Source organism: Papio anubis, chromosome 16, assembly GCF_008728515.1.
Source record: "Papio anubis isolate 15944 chromosome 16, Panubis1.0, whole genome shotgun sequence".
NCBI lineage: Eukaryota > Metazoa > Chordata > Mammalia > Primates > Cercopithecidae > Papio > Papio anubis.
In genome coordinates, this window is record NC_044991.1 from 2169656 (window position 1) to 2189974 (window position 20319).

At 58.5% G+C, this 20319-nt stretch overlaps 1 protein-coding gene and 1 long non-coding RNA gene across 2 annotated transcripts in view; both read right to left on the minus strand.

Annotated features, from left to right (window-relative positions):
* LOC103888434 overlaps positions 1-2514 on the minus strand; it is a 28181-nt gene extending 25667 nt beyond the window's left edge. Inside the window, exon 1 of the long non-coding RNA XR_652939.4 lies at positions 890-2514. This is a non-coding gene — a long non-coding RNA (uncharacterized LOC103888434). The remainder of the gene's footprint in view (positions 1-889) is intronic.
* The window catches only part of TAFA5 (TAFA chemokine like family member 5), a 251054-nt gene that overhangs the window by 209641 nt on the left and 21094 nt on the right, over positions 1-20319 (minus strand). The gene's annotated exons all lie outside the window — the stretch shown is intronic.

Here is a 20319-nt window from a genome sequence, read left to right on the forward strand (position 1 = left end):
CGGACAAAGGACATCCACTTGTTTCCCGGCTTGCCGAGAGGAAAGCCCTCTGATAGACAATTCTCCCTCTATGTTGCACCACAAAAACCCAGGACTGCTGGCATTTGCCTTGAGCCGGGGACGGTAGGTTTCCAAGTCCCTGCTAATTAATTGAAACGTGTGTGTGTGTCGGGGCGTGGGGGACGCATGAAGACAGAGACCCACACCTACATATGGACACTTGCCTCTGCCAAGTTAGTTTCAGGAGACGAAAACCAATCCATGGGGGAACTCGGTGTGTGGGGCACAAAGTGGTGGCACAGTCCTGTGGCAGGGGTTTGACAACACGGCACTCCTGTGGGGGGTGTGTCTGTGTGTGCCCCTGTGCAGCCATGCATGAGTGCCCATACATGTGTGTGCAAATGTGTGTGATGTGTGTGCAGTGTGCTCACACCTACGTATATGCACATACCTGCACAGTCTGTGTGCAGCCATGCATGAATGGTCATATGCTGGTGTGATCGTGTGTGTGATATGTGTGCAGTGTGCTCACACCTACAGAGATGCACATGTATGCATGAGCGCTCATTACATGTGCTGGTGTGACCGTGTGTGTGTGTGACCGTGTGTGTGATGTGTGTGCAGCGTGCTCGCACCTACAAATATGCATATACCCACACAGCTTGTGTGCACACGAAGGCATAAGTGCTCATACATGTGCCTGTGCGAATGTGTGTACATTGTGTGTGCAGTGTGCTCACACCTACAACATATGCATATAGAAAGTGGACCTGCTTTCTCAGTGCAGGTCCGCTCCCCGTTCCCCTGTTCCCAGGGTAAAGGACAGTGGAGGGGGCATGGCCTCTCCTTCAACCTCCCCACACCCCCGCAGGGTAGCCCCATCAAGCACCTGGAGGAGACATTCCGGAAGTGAAGCTGGAGGAGGAGCTGCTTGGCTCTGGGCAAAGGCACTTTCCAGGGCCCTGTGGGCTCCACTGCAGCCCTCCTCAAGTCCTGCCCTCCAGCCTGCCCTGCCCACCCACCCAGGCTGTGTCCAATGCTCATCTGTGACATATACACACCCATGTGATACTGAAGTCAGACATTTCTCCTAAACCATCCCATCCTCTCTTGTCGCACTACTGTGCAGGTATTATTTATAAATGTGCATCTCACATGCACACTTATGTGCAGGTCACAGTGTGTGGGAGTGGGACTGTGTGTGTGTGGATGAAAAGACACACTTTCAAGAGTCACACGCACATACTACAGTGGTGGGTGATCATTTGCTTAAAAACCTGTATAAAGGTTCCACCTCCCCTGGAAAGGCACCTGTGCACAGAGCAGAACGTTCCCAGGTAAGGGTTGCTGGGCTGGGATCCCAGGGTGAGAGGCCCCAGGGCCCAGCCTTGAAGAGGGGCTGCTCAAGGTTGGGGAGAAGTGATGTTCCCAAATGTTCCCTGTTCGCTGGCTGGGGTGACAGAGCTGGCCGGGGACCCACGAGTGACCAGCAGAACTAGGAAGGAGAGGACAGAGAAGCTAAGACGTCTGTGCCGAGGCTGCTGCTCAGCCTCCAGGACCCCCCAGACAAACGATGGGCACCGACCTCCATCCCTCCAAGGCCAAACCTCCAGTCTCTGAGCGCAGCTGCTTCTGCGGCTCCCAGCCCTGTGTCCCTGACGTGCAGCAGAGCCCGCTTTCTCAGTGCAGGTCCGCTCTCAGTGCCCGCTAGAGCCGGGCCTCCCCCTGCCCCTGTTCCCAGGGTAAAGGACAGTGGAGGGGGCACGGCCTCTCCTTCAACCTCCCCACACCCCCGCAGGGCGGCCCCATCAATTACCTGGAGGAGACATTCCGGAAGTGAAGCTGGAGGAGGAGTTGCTTGGCTCTGGGCACAGGCACTTTCCAGGGCCCTGTGGGCTCCACTGCAGCCTTCCTCAGGTCCTGCCCTCCAGCCTGTCCTGGACCTGCTGCTCAGCTGACACGGCCCCTCCTCTCTGCCTCCACACTCCTCAGTCCTAGAGCTGGCCATGCAGGGTTACCCCCATGGGAGCCCTCTGCGGACCCCCAGAGGAAGGCCCGGCCCCACCTCACCTGCCTGTGGCATCTCTCCTGCTTGACCCACCTCACCCGCCTGCCCCTCACTGGCCTATCAGCCCTAACCTGCCTGACCCACCTCACCTGATTACTCATTTGACCTGCCTGACCCACCTCACATGACTTAATCATTTCACCTTCCTGACCCACCTCACCTGACTTACTCATTTCACCTGCCTGACCCACCTCACCTGACTTATTCATTTCACCTGCCTAACCCACCGCACCTGACTTACTCATTTCACCTGCCTGACCCACCTCAACTGACTTATTCATTTCACCTGCCTAACCCACTGCACCTGACTTATTCATTTCACCTGTCTGCCTGTGCGCAGAGCAGAACGTTCCCAGGTAAGGGTTGCTGGGCTGGGATTCCAGGGTGAGAGGCCTCTGCTTGACCCACCTCACCTGCCTGTCCCCCTCACCTGCCTGTCCCCCCTCATCTGCCCGTCCCCCTCACCTGCCTGTCCCCCCTCACCTGCCTGGCCCTGCCTCACCTGCATTCTTGCCCCTGCTGTGAGGGTAGCAATGGAAGGAGACCCTGCGAGCTCTTCTGAAAGGAGAGCTCCTTCTCTACATCATCAGCCCAGCTCCAGGAAATGCAGGTGCTGAGGGGTGCTTGCTAACTTTGGGGTGCTGACCCACTCTGACCCCACAAACCATGGCCCATGCTCTCCACAACGTGCCAGCCTCATCCCTTCCACCAAACATGGTGACAACAGCTGTCATCCAGCCACATGGCTGCTGCTTCCCCATTTTCTCATATTTCTGGACACTGACTTCTCTGCGCAGCAAGGAAGGACAGGTGGGAAAAGGAAAAATAAGGTTTGGGGAAATGCAAAAATGTCCTTCTCTGGGCAACAGCTCAATGTGAAATTTCATTCTGGCCAGGGACCAAGATGCCCAGAGGGTGGCCTCGAGTTGGGAAAGGGTCCCTGGGGTGTTCTTCTCCCAGACCCTTCCAGATCCTTCTACAGTCATCTCCAGAGGGCCTCACTGCTTGGGGTGCGACCCCTTCCTAGCGTTTCAGAATGTGGTGGGATCCAGCTTTGACTCAAATAACCAAAATGCATCCTGCCGACATCTTTGATGGGCAAGGCCCCAGCTGGACCTCAGACGTGCAGCCTGGAGACCAAGACGCTGAAGCCCTCATGCTGAGAGTGCCCCACGGGGGCCTGCCCTGGAGTCCTCACCCTGTGCCAGCCCTGCCACCTCCGTGCCAGCTGTGCTGGGGTCGCCTTCTGCAGACACAGGGCTTGGACACCACAATTCTGGGGTCCCAGGTGAGAGCCAAGGGTTTGACGGCTGCACTCCTCCCCCTCATCGATGAGACTTCTGTTCTTTGCTCCTTGTGCCCTAATCACCCCTGGTCCCCTCACCCTTCCTCAGGGCCACCTCCTCAGACACCAGCCACCCCATCGGGATGGGCGGCAGTGGGCATAGGCCTCCCAGGGACTGCTCCCAGGGCCTCTGCTCCCAAGGCGGACACTGCACAGGGGCACCTCTGCACCCACCTGTCAGCAAACCCCCGTCCCCTGGCAGCATTTAGGGAAACAGCCTTGGAACTCAGCACCCTGGGCTCACTTAAAGCTCTGCCACCCATGGGCGGTGGTGGGACCTTGGCAAGTGTCTGGATGTCTCTTGGCCTCAACTTTCTCACCCTGGACATGGAGAAGATATGATCTCCCTGTTGCAAAGACAGTGTGTGTCCTGTGTCCTCCAAATCCTAGGACTCATTCCTCAGATGCTCCCAGCCCGTCTTCCGATGGGAGCTGGGGCAGGGGCACCATTCCTTGCTGAAAGATTTCATGCAGAAGTGGCCCAGCTCCTTCCAGGCCTGACCTCCTGTGCCATCCTCTTCTTCTTCCCCTTTCTTGGTGACCTGGAAGCCATGTGTGAGATGGCGGCTGCATTAGAGGCCCCCAGCGACTGGGTGGGCCACACCCTTTGCCTGCAGTAGGGCAGATGCTGGACGTGACATCAGTGTCTGCAGCCTGAGGTCTCCCATCCCACCTGCCGCACTAACCCCACCAGTGACAGTGCATAATCGTTAACTGATCCCAATATTTTAAAACCTGAGACCAAAATACACAAAGAGACTATCCTGAAGACACAATAAATCCTTGCTGGGTACACAAACAGCCTTAGGATTGAGCAGGAGGGAAATGGTCTCTTGAGAACGTGTAATACGTATTTCCAACATGTCCTCTTCGCCGGAAAGATCAGAGCTGTCAGGGCTGGCCACAGCCTGAAAAGGTGCGGAGTAAATAAAAGGTAAATATGCTGAAGATTAGACGTACGGCCTCCGTAATCTCCTAAAGAGTACCGGCCGTGCAGCCCAGAGGCAAGGGCCACATTTGCATAATCTCTGAGAAAAAGCCCTGGAAGCCCAGTTTATGATGGTTCTGAGGAGAAGAAAAGGCAAGGAGATCCCTCCTCTTCATCAGAGAACAGAAAGCACCAGGGGGTTCCTCGTCAGGAGGAGGGAGGCGGGGTGCCCAGGACAGGGCTCAGAAGGGAGCCACCCACCTTCCTCTGGCTGCACAGTGACCACAGTGCAGACAGGAAATGGGAGCTCAGCTGCAGAATCAGATCCAGCAGTGTCGCCAGCTGTGCCGGCATGTGCTGGGCATGAAGTCCTGTCCGTGGTGTCCCTGACTGTGGGACGTCCACCCTCTCCTGCCCTGCCAGGCCCATCAGTCCTTCCGGGGGAGCTGAGGGGCGGGGAGGCACCTGCTGTGTCTTCCTCCAGGATCAACCTCCCAGCCTCACCTCCCAGGATTAGAGAGTGCAGAGTCCTGGGGGCAGTCCCAAACAACCTCTCTGTACAAACTGCTTCCTATTCCCAAGAGGCATGTGGTCTCTGGTGCGAGACTGACAGCTCAGCACTGGGGCACGCTGGGGGTCTAAAGGCATTTCGCCTGCTGGTGAGAAAGGGAGGGTACCGGCTAGAGTCCCCTGCACAAAGCTGGTAAGCTGAGGGGTGAAGGCCAGCTACCCCGACCTGACGCCAATGCCAAACCAAGTCAGTAACCCACATGTCAACTGCACCTGCAGGGAAGACCCACTGCGGCCTCAGGGACCTCAAAGTCCACCAGATCCCAGGCCACAGGGCACCGGGGTGGGTGTCAGGAGCTGCCTGCAGAGGCTGCAAGATTCCCATTGTCTGTAAGAAAGAAGCCCCTCTTGCTGTTCGCTCCAGGAGGGGACAGGCAGACCGGTGACCCAGGCCTTTCACCTGCCCAGTCTTCATCACAGCCCCACCCCCTGCCCAGGACAGGCTCCCAGGAGGCAGAGCCAGGGCAGGACAAGCCCGGGGCTGGGGCTCAGCTCCTGCGGCTACACGTCTGAGCTCCATGAAAGGCTGAAAGTGTTGGCCAGGGGCCGCTCAGCTCCTCCCAAAAGCAGAAGGTCCCCCACGCAGACCCCCACTTCCTGGATCTGAAACAGGCCCAGCCACGTCGGCAGGCAGTGTGGCGGCTCCCGGCTACTCAAGCCACCCTGTGACTGATTCCCTGAGGCTGCCCACACAGCCACGGCCAGCTCTTCCCCGATGGCATGTCTGTGAGTGTGGCCAGTCCCCTAACAAGGCTGGGGGCAGGGCAGGCAGGGGCACCGCTTTGCACAGGGCGGTCCTTGTACAATGGAAGCTCAGTCTCTCATGTCACTGTGACATCTCAGCCACTTTCATCTGGAACCCAAGGGACATTGCTCCCCTGCTTTGTCGATCCCCATAGCCACACGCACTGGGGTCACCTCTCCTGCCCCAAACCTCATTTCTTGGGAACTCCCTCTGCCACTGTGCCCCTGAAGGGGTGGGCCTGGTGGTCAGGTGTGGACCAGGTGGCCATGACCCCTGGCCCAAAGACAGCAGGTCCCATGTGACATGGACGGTTGGACAGGAAAGACGGGAGCCCATTGGAGGAGGGTCACAAAGCAGAAGGGATGGGAGGAGAGGGAGCCAGGGGAGCCACTGGTTTCTTGCCCACCCTCTAGCAGGGGAGGAGATGGGAGGAGCCCTATTCACCCTGGTTTCCACCCTGGGCCTCAGTTTCTGTCTCTGTAAACCTACAGCAGGTTCCCCTGAACCATCCCAAGGTCCCTGGCCAGAGTCTCCAGTGGTCAGCCAAGACTTGAAGCCAATCCTTTCAGCTGAATGCCGGCCCCAGGACAGCACCCCGGTGCACTCCCTCCTTGGGCTCTGGCAGGTGACGGCCCCTGTGCCCTCCAGACACTCCTTCACTCTGGGTTTTCTCAGGAAGACATTTCAGGAACAGGCAGCACCAAGACTCCCGATACCCCATTGGTCAGACGACCATGCTCGGATGTCACAGGAAGGGAGCAGAGGAGACTTACACTCAATTTCTCATGCATGCAAAAATGGAGGTGATGCAGCCCCAGCCGCCTCCTCTTTGAGTCACCATGGAGACAGAGCAGGTGGTACCGGTCATCAGCACAGGAGGGTCTGCAGACGCCAGGGCTTCCCTCACCCTACTCAGCCCAGCCCCACAAAGCAGAGGGCCCACGGCCCCTGCAGCCACAAGCTCAGTCCTCAGGGAGTGTCCAGAGGGCCCACGGCCTCTGCAGCCACGAGCTCAGTCCTCAGGGGGTGTCCGGAGGGCCCACGGCCTCTGCAGCCACGAGCTCACTGTGCCTCAGGGGGTGTCCACGAGGGCCCACGGCACTCATGGCAGCCACGAGCTCAGTCCTCAGGGGGTGTCCGGAGGGCCACACGGCCTCTCGCAGTCCACGACGCTCAGTCCTGTCAGGGGGTGTCTCAGAGGGCCCACGGCCTCTGCAGCCACGAGCTCAGTCCTCAGGGGGTGTCCGGAGGGCCCACTGGACCTCTGCCAGCCACGAGCTCAGTCCTCCTGCCTGACACCCCGTCTCCTGCCTGACACCCCCATCTCCTGCCTGGACACCCTCAACAGCCTCCACCTTGATTTCTCTGCCTCTACCCAGGTCCTAGGCATGCAGAGTCAGAGCAAGCTCTCAAATGTGAAGGTGATTTAAGCAGTCACTGCCCTGCTAGGGCCCTTCAGAGGGTTCTAGTGCCTTCCAGGGCAAGCCCCTATCAGGCAGCTACCCTGTGCCCTACCTGCCTGAGCCTTTCTCCAGGCTGGGCTTTCACCTGAAATCTACCCCCTCATTGTCTCCCTGCTACCCCTTCCTTCTCCAGGTCACAATGGGACTGTGTCTCCCAGAGCAGGGCCTCTGGGCCTCAAGGAAAGCCAAGCCAGGTCAGGGGCTCCACAGACCCCCAGCTTCTCTCCCAGTGCTCCTGGTGCAAGCACACAGCTGCCGAGTGGCCCACCGGCCCTGAGCGCACACTTGGGGTCACTCCGCTTTCAGGGTGTTCCTGGTTCTTTCCACAGCCCGGACTTGTAATCACACTCACACCACGTCTTTGTGGACTCAAAGCGTCGGTTAATTATGCAAACTCCCTAAGCACCTGACAAGCCACAGTCCCTGAGGCCACATCACAAGTGGGGCAGGTGCACAGGCTCAGACTCCTGGGCTCAAGCCCTAGGCTCCTAGGGGGTGAAGACTACCCTTGATGGGCCCCGTGAAGGAGTGTGGTGGGGAGGGTGCGCACAGGGCGGGGCTGGGTGCAGTGGCTGGAGGCAGCCAGTGCAGGGTGCAGAGGTGCTGGGCTGCAGGGGCCACCCTTCCAGGGGTGCCTCCTCACTATGGCCATGGCTATGCACAGGCACTGGGGAACGGACCCTCAGAGCAGACCTGTTTCCTGGAGACATGATGCACCCACATGGCACCGACTCATGCCCCAAGGCCCTGCTGGGGTCCTCGATGCAACTCCGCAGTAGCCCCCAAGCCCACTCCCATCTCACTCCACTCGAAGCTTGTCAGGTACCAGGACCACATCAGGCTCCTAATTCATGGGTTTCTGGGGCCTCTGAACTTCAGCGTCCTTACCTGAGAACCAACGTCATCATTGCCATCAGAGACATCGCGGGGCTGCTGGAGGAGGAGAAGGGAGGCACCGGGGGGCCCAGGCGGCCAAGTCAGCTCTGCCTATGCCACTTTCATCTGCCTGTCTGGTGCCCCGCCCCAAGGGTGACGTGACATTCCCGATTCCAGAGAGGAGAAAAAGCAGTAAAAGTGCGTCTCAGAAGTGCCTGAAGAAGAGCGTGCCTGGGAAGGCAGGATTGGACCTGTTAGGGCTGCCCGAATGTAACAGGGCCTGAAGCCTCGTGCCAGGCTCTGCCCACCCGTGAAACACCCAGTGCATCTCAGGCACCTCCCTCTGACCCCGGCCACCATCGCCGGACCCACAGCTGCTACCCTCAACCACACGACAGAGGCTGACCCAGGAAGGGTCTGAGCTGGGGCAGAGGCCAGCGGAGCCCTGGATCCTCCTGCCACTTCCAGCCTGGGTGGGATGCGGCTTCCCACAGGGCTTCCGACAGGCCCTGCGGTGGGACCTCACCTCCCTTCCAGGCTGCCTCACAAGAGCTGCAAGGAAGCTGAAAGTCAGTACCTGGCCTGACTCTCTGCCCCAAGGACTGTGCACACATGTCCTTCCTGAACGTTCCCGTCTGGAGGTCGTGCACGGAGAGTGGCCGGCTGTCTCTGGGCAGCTGCAACAGCTCAGGAGTCCACCTCACTGTCCACAGTCCCGTTGCCCCTCACCCCTGCTGCCCTGGCCTTGCCCTGCCCCATAAGCAGGTGCCAGGCGACACAATGGCTGCTCATCCATTCAGAAACACAGGAGTAGCAGCCACACTGTAAGAACTGGGCAGGTGCAAGTCTCAGAGACCCCCTAGGCCTGGGCTGCAGTTGGGTTCTACGTGGACCTTGACATTTACAGAGGAAGAAGTGATGGCCAGTCAGAGGGGGTGCCACGGGCATCATCTGGCATCATTCCAGAGCCACAGCCTTCAGAGGGTGAACCACATGGCCTGGTCAGTTGGCCCAGGGGAGGCCAGCAAGGGCCCACGGGGGCACTGGGCGAGACTGTTACAACGAAGTCCCTTACATCCGAGTTCTTCAAATGCACACATCTGACTTTCAATAAATGGGAAAATTAAATTTATGGTGGGCCTCATAATGAGATACAATATTTTAAGGGAAAGGAATCACTTAAAGCAAATCCCAAGGACAACTGGATACCCTCCCCCTTTCAGAGGAACTGCAGTCCCATCTCACAGTTGATGTCATTGTTAATTTTTTCTAATGACACATTCAAGAAACAAAGCAAAACAAAAGAACCATCAACTCAGCATTTAGAACAACATATTTTGACAGCATATTTTTAAACTAATTCCCCTCTTCCAATGAAAGTGCCATCTTGCAATCTTTCTAAGTCTATTCAGTATATACAACATGATTATCTCATTCTTCTCATGATGAAAACTCCGAGATACATAATGGCAGCGTGATCGACATGCAAACGCACTCAGGGACATTGTCTCTTCTTGTGAGGACCGGGAAGGAGGGACCAATGAGGGTGCACCCGCAGGAGCTCTGGGGGCAGCGGCCGCCCTTTGTGATCAGCCTCATGAGGCCGATACGCAAAGTTAACTGGGAGTGAGCAAGGTGGCACACAGAAGCCAGCCCGCCTCTCCTTTGTGGACTAGGGACTCTGAGGGCTCCAGGTGGCCAGTATACAGATGTGTCTGGGGCGACAGCTCCTGGAAGGCTTGGCTGGGGCACCTGCTCCCACTGTGCTCCCCTGAGAAGGAGTTTGGAGCCAGCCAAGGGTACACAGTGAGGGATCCCACAGGTGGAAAGCTCCCTCGGCTTCTGGACAGGGTGCAGGAGACCTCCCCAAAGGCACAGATGGCACAGTCCCAGCCCAGGGCACCACACACAGATGGAGGAGGGCAGCAGGGTGGACAAAGAGAGAAGGCCAGACCGGGGTCCCAGCCCTGGACAGCCCCTTCATGCTGGGAGCTCCTGGGCAGGGCCATGGACATGCACCCCTCAGTTTCTCCATTGGTAAGGTGAGGCCAGTGGCTCCCCTGGCAGTGACCGAGACCACCCAGGAAAGGGTGAGTGCAGAGACCCCTGAAACCTGCCAAGGCTGGTGCCCGGTACAGATTCTCCAAATCTGCACTGAGGGGCACCTGGTGCCCTTGTCCAGCCTGACGGCGATCTGGGAGGCAGGGTGGCGGGAGTGGAGACCTCAGGACACCTCGTACATAGGTGGGGAGAATAAAGAGGGAATGAGCCGAGCACATCACCACACACCTCTGCAGGGCCGACCTCAGGATGCCTGGTCCACAGGTGGGGAGAATAAGGAGGGAATGAGCCACACATATCTCCACACATCTGCAGGGGCGACCTCAGGACTCCCCTTCCACAGGTGGGGAGAGTAAGGTGGGAATGAGCTGTGCACATCACCGTGCCTCCACAGGGGCCAGGAGGCAGGGTGGGCTGTGGATGGAGGCTCCAGCTTCAAGCCATCCCATCTGTTTTGGGAGGAGGGTAGGGCTGATGTCTCTTCTGTATCTTAGGCTGAGAATATTCCAGAACTTCTTGGATGCCACTAAGGTCTTGTTTCAACTGCCAAGTGTCCAGCAGAGTGTCCCTGACCAAGTGTCCAGGCCAAGGTGCTGCTGGGCTCCTCAGAGTGGCCTTGGGCAATGAAGGGCAGGGTGTCTCCATCTCTGAGGTCTGCACGGAGTTCACATAAGCCCACGCCTGGAGGAGGAGCTTCCTCTCCACTCCAAATGCCAAAGGCACAGCCCAGCAGAGTCTCCCACCAGCCCCCAGGCTGTCAAAGCCATGCAGGCTTTTGAGACAGAATCCCGAGGCCCATGGAGATGAAGGCCCTAAGGTCAGCATCGGAAGCGGTGGACTGCCAGTCACACAAAGGAAATCTGGCCAGACGGGAGGGAGGAGAGAAAAATCCCGAAAAAGCAGCCATAATGGACTAAAATAAGATCAGTGGCAATAAAAAATGGGGGAAGGCGGCATCGTGCTATCTATCTTCCCGCCCTGCTTCCGCCCTCTGAACAGGCATCACAGGCTTGCCCGGCCGCAGGGCAGGCTGGGACCACGTGCAGTGGCAGCTGTGGGCACCTTGCGTGGGCAGCCTGCAGTGCCTTCAAAGGCCAGTGCAAGCCGCCTGAGCCCTGGCACACTTCTCACCAGTCTCTCTGCAGGGAGGACCCTGCGTTCACACCCAAACTAGCCTTGCGTCTGCCTGGCCTATTTTCAGCTGTTGGGATCGTGCTTCCCACTAAAGCCTCTTGGTAGTAAGTCTGGGCTGCCCAGGAATAGGGGTTCCTGGGAGTGGCTCCTTCCTGGGCCCCCAGGATGCTCCTTCCTTTGTGCAGCCCTGGCCCAAGCTGGGCACAGAGGGGCTAGGGTCAGTCCAGGCGGCTGACCTGGCCCAAGCAGGCCTGAGCCTAGGCCTAGGAGGGGCACCTGGGATGCGGCACCAAGCCCCATGTGAGTGAAGGCAGAGAGTCAGGGGCTAGGGGCAGCCTTCAGGGGTCCCAGGAGCAGAGGAGGCCCAACGTTTTCCATCCAAAGCCTCCTTCCTTCTCAAGTAGCCAAGAGCCAGGAGGTAAGTGATTCACCCCCATATCTCAGCGGAATGCCGGGAGCTGGCCACACAGGAGGGCCCAGGGGAGTCTGCTGACTCAGGCGCTGGTTTCATCCTACCCCGTGGGGTCCCCTGGATGATGTGCAAGTGAAACTGGCCCTGGTGGAGCCCTGCCCACTGGCCCACCAGCCCTGTCCCACAGCAAAGCCAGTGAGCACAGGAGCCAAGCACCACGAAGTGCCCGCAGAGCCGAGGCCACCTCTAGCAGAGGCTCCGTGCAGAGCGCAGCAGGGTTCTATGGCACGAGCGGCAAGGGAGGGGATGGAGACCCATAAGCTGGAAGCCTTGACACTGGTACCAGCGGCTCCCTGGCTGCCCCCATCCCGCCTGGCCATCCTCCACCATGATCTATGGGCTCTGGGTCTCCTGCTGGGAAGGAACCGATGTAGCCCCTCCATGGGGGGCTCTAGCGGCCGAAGCCCCTTCAGGCTATTCCTGGCCTCCCATTGGAAGTGTCTTGCCCTGCGCTCAGCAGCCCCACCCTCTAGTCACCCAGGACAGGGACACGGTGGACAGCAGACCCACGATATATTAGAGCTGGAGGGCCCTGCAGGGAGGCCTCCCAGCCAGAGTCACCGAGGGACAGGCCAGCCTGGGGCCATGTGGGTCCCAGCCAGAGTCACCGAGGGACAGGCCAGCCTCGGGCATGTGGGCTCCTTGGGCAGACTTACAGTTGGCCCCTAAACTTCCACCCATAGGCCCAGGTGACCCTCCACGAGTGGCCACAAAACCCCAGGCAGGCCCACCCAGATGATGTCCAGGCAGTCTCTGCCATCCCCGGGGTGGATGAGAGGACTCAGGCCCTGTGCCTGGGGAGGGCTTCAGGTTGCCTCTCATGGGTGGGGGCCTAACCTTTCCTGGCCCCGCGCCCACCCCAGGCAGCCTCAGTTTCCGGAAGCGGAGGACACAAGTGTAGAGTCACAACCACTGCCCCAGGGAGCCCACCAGCCACTGATGGAAGGAGACGCTAAGGACAGAGCCAAGTCCTGGGGCTGCCAGTGCCAGTGGATGGGAGGTGGCCACCTCTGGCCCTGGGGGGTCTGCATCCCCCCCAGCCTGCGGGCACAGACAGAATTCCGGGAGCCTCACACCTGTTCAGAGCCTGCAAGGCAGCTGCTGCCCTTCCTGCCTGCAGATACAAGGCCCAGAACTGCCACAGGCTCTGCCACCGAGACCACAGGTAGACTCGGGGGACAGAGGGAGGGACGGGGGGAGGTTCCAGTCTTGGATAGCAACCATCAGCCTTGGGCTGCCGACCTCCAGCTTCTACGTGGGAACGAACAAAAACAAAAAACGTCCTCGCTGTTTAAGCCAATGCTGGTCACGTGTTCCGTTACTTGCAGACAAGTATTCTTAGAATACGTATCCGAAGGAGTATGGCCACAAGGGCAGTAACCATGCCCTCCCCATCCGGAGGGTGGACACGGCTCAGCCTCTGTCCTCCCTGTAGTCTAAGCCCCACCCCGAGTTTGGTCTGAGCAGGAGCTACAGCTCTACCTCCCTCCACACGAGGCTCATCCTGGCCCGGATGCCAACTCCAAGTTGACAGACACCGGGTGAGAGCAGAGAGCCCCTGCTAAGGAACCCCGACAGCACCCAGAAGTGAGCACGATGCTTTAATGACAAATCCAACGAAGACCGGGGCAGTTCCAGGTGGCGGTGGAACCTTCTCGCCGTATTTACCTTTTACACCTAATGGATCGGGTCCATCTGTGGCCACGCACCCTCCGTCTCCCATATGGCTGGCTGGGATGGATCCCTGAAACCCATATTTGCAACAACACCGTTCATCGCAGGCACGACACCCATCCTGGAAACAGCACTTTAGAATTTTTTTTTGTTTTTATCACCAGCTTAATGATGACTAATGCCTGGGTGATTATCTTGTGCTTTTTTTGTGTGGCACCGAGAACAAACAATATCATTAGCAATGCAGAAAGGAGAGAAAATGGGAGCGCGAGGTGGAGGCAAAGGCGAGCAAAAGTCAGACAGGAAGCAAGCTCGCTGCCTGGCAAGAGAGCGTCTGCAAACTTAACCCCAGGGGTCCCTGGGCTGTGATCTGGAACCTTCCATTCCTCACTGTTTGATGTTGCAAAATAAAACAAACCCAAATCGGGAAGAGGGGTTCCTGGAATGCACTGACATTATTTTTCAAAAGTGCCCAGATGTGCCTTTAAGAGCAACGTCCTGCTGGGTAAATAAAGCCAGAGGAGCGATGGTAGGGTAATAACTGACTAAATGGGCCAGAGGAAGCCCATGCGCAGCCCTCCCCACATGCCCCGGATCCTACACGGTTACAGCCATGGTGGGAATAATTCAACAGGCGATTAATTTCCAAAGAAAATTCCAACCTCCCACGCGCACATCCCCTACAAAGAGACATCTTTTGAACACAGGCCGAACGCAGTCACCTGGGCTCTTCCAGGGGTTGGCTGCTTACGGTGGGGACAGGTCCTCACCTGCCTGGATCACGGCCTGTCATCCCACACTGGGACCCCCCGGCCCTGGCCTGAGGGATGTGCTGAAGCCCAGGGTCTGCAAGACAGTGGGCTTTTCTCGACCTTCCAGAGCTCCCTGTTTAGGGGCCCCTAAACCAGACCAGAGGACGTGAAAGCCGTTTCTGGCAACATCAGGGAAGGCTGCCCATTCCCCTGGGCCCACCGGGCTCTCTCTGCCCCTCTGCACTGGTCTGAGCGCTCCATGTCCCCTCTTCCTGCTCATTAGGCCAAGTAAGGCCATCCCCAGCTCTACCCCAAAGCCCCTCCACACCTGGTCTCTCTCCAGATCCCTCACATCCGTCTAGGACCGCCACCAAATTAATCTCAAGTCCCCAACGGCAGGCATTCTGGCTCTCCTTCCTTGACGAGGGCACTGCTGGGTGCAGGGGCCACCCCAGAAACGCTTTCTCCAATAGGGTGCCCCACCTGCAGAATCAGATGGCAGTTGGCCACTTCACCAGCCAGACGGGTAAGTGGTGGGTGCTGGAACAGCCTTGGGCCCCGGGCCTTTGGGGTGAGCCTGTGCACGGCGGAATGGACAGAAGGATAGATGCGGCCAACACATTCCCAGTGTCGCCTGGGCCGGGCTCCATCCTGGGACCCTCACACCTGCCCCGAGGGTGGTGTGTTAGTGGCCTGTGTCTGCATAACAAAATCCCACAAACCCGGCATCTCACACAGTGGCAATTATCTTCACACAGTTGTGGGGGCCAGAAGTCCACAAAGTCTTGGCAGGGCCAGTTCCTTCGGGGAGCTCCAGGGAAACACGTGGCCTCCAGCTTCCAGCGTGGCTGGCCACCCCGCGAGTCCTTGGCTAGCAGGCCCGTCACCCCCATCTCCACCTCCGTTTCCACAGGGCGTTTCCTCTGGGTCTGTGTCTCTCTGCATCTTCTAAGGACACCGGGCATTGGATTCAGGGCCCATCCAACTCTAGTGTGACCACATCTTAACTAATTCCATCTGCAACAACCCAATTTCCAAATAAAGTCACATTCTGAGGTTCCAGGGGACATGAATGTTGAAGGGACACTTTCCCACTCAGCACAGTGGCCCTGCCATTACCCTGTTTCCGTGGCATAGAGAGGTTGGGTGACTGGTCCAAGGTGCAGCCACGACTGGGATGGGCAAGAGGCACGGGACCTGCTCTGCTCACCTCCCTCCTGCAGAGAGGCCCTGAAGGGCTCAGCTGCTCAGAACACTCGAGTTGCCCGTGAGGAGCCCAGGGCTCCAAGAAGAACGCGATTTGCCCGCCACCACCCCCAGTTTCAGCTGAGCTGCTTCTGGTCCCACTCCAGGCCTCCCGCCTGTCCCCACCTCCCACCACCCATCCCTCTCTCCTGGCCTCCAGCCCCAGGAGACCCACACCCTGAGCCTGCATTCACAGAGGGCGTCCCCCCTTCACATAAAAGGACCTGTGTGCTGTCTGGGATGACAGAGAAGACCCAGGGTCAGTGGCGGCGAGCCGCCTGAGGGGCTGCCCTGGAGACCACAGCCTGTTTCACGGACGCTCCGATTCTGAGCCTGAGAAGCGTGGCCTGTGACTACGTGACCGTACGATAAACAGATCTGGGCATCAGGCGCCAGAGTTATCCAAAGTGAAAGGTTCTCAAAGGGAAGACGCGGGATTCTTGGAGCCTCTATCTCCTACAAATATGTAATGAAATTTAAATTGAATCTGGTTTAAAATCATTTACCTTTTGACATCATGTATCAGTACACTAAGCATCGGTTGAGAAAGCAAATAACCTTTCAAGCAGAATGAAAAATTACTCTGTCTCTTTTGATTCCATGTTAATTTTCAAATTTAAACTACCCTATAGCTCTCGGCCTGGGGTCAGCCACTGAAGGCTGTTGATTGTGCTAGGTCCAGGCTGGTGAGTGGAGACCCCGGGCGTCCTCCCGGCCACACTGCAGACTTGAGCTCTCCTTCCAGGGTGGCCGACAGCTCCTGACGGACAGGTGAGCTGGGGGACTGCCGGCCGCCTGGTCACCCCGGGAAGAAAGGGGGAAGGAGTGGCTCTTGTCTCTGTCCCTCCTCCAGATGAGTGAAAAGTACCGTTCTCCTCTTCCACATGGGTGTAAAGTGTCTTCAGGAGAAGAGGTGACACCACTTGCCTGTCCCAGGGTGACCCTAGGCACAGCACTCCAGAAAGCTGGGCTGGAGCCTCGCTGGGCGTGACCGTGACCTTAGGGGACCAGTTTCCTCTGCAGGCTCCCCGTTCTCGTCAGGGGTCTCTCAGGGTTCCCCTCGGTCAGCCCTCCCTGCTGCGCACCCCTGCTCTGAGTTGACCTCTCAGGCTGGAGGTTAAGGCTCGCTCAGTGACAGTAACGCTGTGAAAACTGTGGGTTCTTTCTGAGCCTTTGCCTCAGTATCTGGGGCTCTGGAAAAGAGATAAGAGCCCTCATTTTCCTGAGGGCATGGGCAGCTATGCGGAGGAGACATGGACGGACATCCCAGGTGGGGCAGGGGGAGGTGGACTCAGGACACCCTCTCAGACCTCCCCCTGCCTTGGTTTAGGGAGGACGGTCACCTCTTTGTCCAGGCCTGAAAGGACTTCTAGCAATCTGCACCTGGATTCTGGGGGGCAGGGGGCCTTATTCTCCCCATTTCACAGAGAGGGAGGGCTGAGTCTCAGGGAGGCCCCACAGTACAGGAGGGAGAATCAGGTCTGAAACCCCAGGTACAGACACCCAGATCCCACATGGGCTCCTGCGGGTACCATCTCAGCTCCTGGGACCCAAGGGCGGAGAAGGCCTCCCAGACCTACCGGGTGGCCTGACAATGTGAGTGGAGCCCCAGGGAAGCAGCAGGGCTGCCTGCTGGGCCTGGGGGATTCTTCCTTGAAGTCCTCTGCCGGGCCTGCCCATCCAGCCGCCTGTGACCGTGGCCGGCGTTCAGTGAGGACCTGGGGCCTGGGCCCCCGAGCCTGCTGCTATTTCTTAATTAGGGAGGAGACACAAAGGGGCTTTTCACGAGGCTGCCCCTGCACCGTCACATGTGAGCACCACTGGGCTGGAAAACAGAGGGGGCTTTGCCAGAACCTCACCCCCACCCCAGCCGTGCCTGCCCAGAGAGGGCGGGGGAGGAGCAACCAACAGAGCGGGCGGGGAGAGGGAGGAGGCGGCGTGGCAGAGGTGGCCCTGGGAAGCAGGCGGGCCGGCCTCACCGCAGCTGCTGGACGTGGGGATCCCAGTGCCCCAGCCTAGGCCCGGGTCTGTGCGTGCCCCACGCAAGGGGCTAACTCCCACCAGGATGCAATTCAAGGCCTATGGTGGCCTAGGGCCCGGCAGGCCATCAGAACCCGGATGCCTGTGTGTGGGACAGAGCAGCCCAGTGTCCTCGGCGGACAGCAGCATGGGCTCCAGGGCCCAGGGCCAGGTCACAGTTTGCTCCTGGGATACCCTCTAGGAGCCTGGGCTCACACCAGTCAGCCCTCAGGCAGCTGAGGAAGGACAGCAGAGGCAGGGCAGGGGCGCATCCCAGGAGGAGGTGGGGGGCAGTCAGGGCTGCTTCCCATCTTGCATGTGGCAGCCGTCCCAGTGGCCACGACTCTCTGGAGTCAGGGACCCGGGGCCTGGGACCTGGGGAGGATGGGGCGTGCCGAGCACCTGCCGGCGCTGGCTGAGCCTGGAGCCTGTGCCAGCTGGGCCCTGTAGTGGTTGCTTTGGCTTCCCTGCCGGGGTCAGGAGAGAGAGGACCTCAGGGGGACATCTGAGTGCCCAGTCTGGAGAGGCCTCTGCAGCCTTTGCTTCTGAAGGTCTGGGAGAGCAGGAGCTTCCGGGGCTGGGGGAATTGCTGCAGAGGGAGGGATTGCTTCATAGGCACGGGGCTTTTTGTGGGGTGATGGAAACGAGAACTCGGCTACAGTGGGGTTGTAGAGCATGGGGGCTACACTAAACGCCAACAGAATGCAATCTTTAACAGAGTTAATTTTGTCATGTGAATTTTAACTAAGTGAAAAATAAATACATAAGATGTTTGAAAACCTGTAAGGCAGCCAGACCCATCTGAGAGCAGGACCTGGACGGGGTGGTGCATCCCAGAGGCCTTATGGACCCTCCCCACCATGCACTGCCTGGCACAACTGTGAGGGCTGCACGCAGTGTCCCGGAGGTGGGTCAGCACTGGCCTGGCTGGGGGCTGCGGCCACCAACCTCCTGGAAGGGATTTCCCTCCGTGGCAGTGGCTTCTCCTCCATCTAAATTTGGGGGATTCCATGAAGGGCCACCCCTGTCCTGAGCCACATGCCCTGAGTCCAGACACAATGGGATGTGAAGCAGAGGCCAGCGGAGACGTCCTGTGCAGACTGGCTTCACCCTGCAACGTTCAGAGCTGCGCTCACCGTGCTGTGGGTACGGCCTTCTCCAAGGCATTCCCAGACTCCAACAGGGAAAAGCCTCCTGCTGAGAGTTGGGGGCGGGCCCCCATTTCGTTCAGCAGCGAATGTCACAGACGATGGTGATGATGTCTGCGCTGAATATTCCACTCACTTAAATTACACCAAAACCACGCGGCCCCGAGGTCTCGGTGACAGGAGAATGGGAATCGCAGGAATTAAATGGCACAAAGGGGGTGGATTGTGCTGAGATCACCAGGAAGAGTATTAAGAAAAGCCGTTAATATGTAGTTAAAAAAATTCCTAATCTCCGCGAGCATATGCCGTTCCACCTAATTTTGATCAACTTAAATGTAAAAATGTCTCGGTGCCTCCACGCGGGTTTCGCCGCCATCTGGTTTAATTAGTCCTTGGGTAGCGCGCCATAAAGTTAATGGCAAGTGCGTTGCCGGGCCAATCAGAAAGCTGCGCCAAGACCCTATTCCACCAAGTCTGTTTCTCCTCAACCTGCCACTGGGTGAGGTCAAGGCCAGCGGGTGCTGAGTGGCGGTGAAGGTGGGGCACAGGCAGTGAGGCTGGGGCGGGGAGAGGGGCTGCCCAGGGCACAGGGAGGAGGCCAGCGGAGGGCTGCCCAGGGCACAGGGAGTGAGGCTGGGGAGGGGAGAGGGGCTGCCCAGGGCACAGGGAGTGAGGCTGCGGCGGGGAGAGGGGCTGCCCAGGGCACAGGGAGTGAGGCTGGGGCTGGGAGGGTGGATGCCTGGGTTGCCTTTCCCTGGGTAGGGTGGGGTGTCTGAGTTCAGCCCACCTGGAGGAAGGACACCGGCCCATGAAGACTGTTGCAGACCCCTGGGGGAGCCAGCAGTGGGCTTGGAGAGGAGGAGCTCACAGAGATTCCCATCCCCTGGCCAATGCCAGCTCCTGTTCTGAGTTGTGGCTTCAGTGGCCTTGCCCACCGTCCCCAAGTCCCTGCACCGCGCCTTCCTCTGTGTGCCCTCCACACTCCCTGTCCCACCTGGAGCCAGGGGCCTTCTGCTTGCACTGGGCATTGGATGCAGCAGGGCCGGGTGCAATGAGGCCTCAGGGGTGCCCTTGGAATTGGGCAACTAGAAGGTCAGGGGTCACCGTGAAAAGAGAGGTCCCTAAGGAAAGAAGGACCCAAGGGAGAACAGATGAGCAGGTGGGAAGGCAGGAGAGGAACTGGAGGAGGGGAAAGGAGGCCGAGGCAGATGGAGGAGTTGAGGTCCCTGTGGTCTGAGATCAAGGCACTGAAGGAGAGGGGCGGAGTTAAGGTGACCCAGGAGAAGGGTCCCCTGCAGGGGTCTGGGTCAGACAGGACAACGGACAGAGAGCTGCGATCAGGGTGACCCGCCTGCATGTAGAAGCCCACCGCTGAGGGGACGCTGCCTGCCCAAGCCCTGGGCTCCAGCATTCGCAGCTCTGCACCTGCTTGTCCGAGTCTCTGCTCCTTTCCAGGGAATAATTCCTAACTGAGCTTCCTCCCCACCGCTGAGGGGACGCTGCCTGCCCAAGCCCTAAACGAGGTTCAGCCACTTGCTGGCTGGGAGGCCTGTGTCGTGTCCAACTTTGGACCTCTGTGTTTTCACCCCCAAAATGGAGATGACACTGCTTACCCTGTACGGTTTGGAGATTAGAGATGATTTGTGGAAGCGCCACCCCGGTGTCAGCCCAGAATGACAGTCCCATTAGAACCACTTCAACATTCCGAGATGCTGCCAGACATGAGTAGAACAGGAAGGTCACATGACCAGTGGATTTTTCCCTTTTTGCCTTCTCTGCCAGGAAGCTCAGAGCCATGTTTTGTGCTCAATTTTCAGAG